The sequence below is a fragment of the Anneissia japonica genome, unplaced genomic scaffold (assembly GCF_011630105.1).
Source record: "Anneissia japonica isolate Jap-2015-1 unplaced genomic scaffold, ASM1163010v1 scaffold214215_len788_cov130, whole genome shotgun sequence".
Lineage (NCBI taxonomy): Eukaryota > Metazoa > Echinodermata > Crinoidea > Comatulida > Comatulidae > Anneissia > Anneissia japonica.
In genome coordinates, this window is record NW_022727859.1 from 1 (window position 1) to 788 (window position 788).

General features: G+C 54.8%; 1 non-coding gene across 1 annotated transcript; it reads right to left on the reverse strand.

The window, feature by feature from the left end:
* Positions 1-30: 30 nt before the first annotated feature.
* Positions 31-186, reverse strand: LOC117113814. Its single transcript, XR_004446258.1, has one exon. It is a non-coding gene; the product is annotated as a 5.8S ribosomal RNA (ribosomal RNA).
* Between the last annotated feature and the right edge of the window lie 602 nt (positions 187-788).

Below are 788 nucleotides of genomic sequence, written 5' to 3' on the forward strand. Positions count from 1 at the left end.
CGTTCGCACGGGCACGATGTGTCGCATTGCCGACCCTCAGACGGACGTGGTCCGGATCGCGGGGCCCCGGGCCGCAATGTGCGTTCGAAGTATCGATGATCAATGTATCCTGCAATTCACATTAGTTAACGCAGCTGGCTGCGTTCTTCATCGACGCACGAGCCGAGTGATCCACCACTAAGAATTGTCTGATCACCTACAACGAAGAGTCGTGGAAACGAGTAGCAAGAAAAAAAATGGAAGCGGTGGCCGGCGCCCACGTAGGCGTCGGACCTCCTTCAAGCAAAGCCACCAAAATATATGACCACGGGCAGCCCCGAGAAGCATCCCGAACCACGGAGGATCGGGTGGTTCCCGCAAGTGCACTTCCAAGTTCGAAACGGCTTCGCTGCCCGGCCGCTTGCTGCACAGCCCTCCCTCAAGCTCTCGGTAGGGAGCACTAGGCCCCAGACCGGGATTCGAATTCACTGTTCGAGTGCCTCGGTAATGATCCTTCCGCAGGTTCACCTACGACTTTTACTTCCTCTAAATGATCAAGTTTGAGCGTCTTTTCGGCACGTGAACGGCTAACCGACACGGCCGATCCGATGATCTCACTAAACCATTCAATCGGTAGTAGCGACGGGCGGTGTATACAAAGGGCAGGGACGTAATCAACGCGAGCTGATGACTCGCGCTTACTGGGCATTCCTCGTTGAAGGGAAATAATTACAAGTCCCTATCACTAGCACGAAAGAGGTTCAACGGATTACCCAGACCTGTCGGCCAAGGGCAAACACGCTGATTCT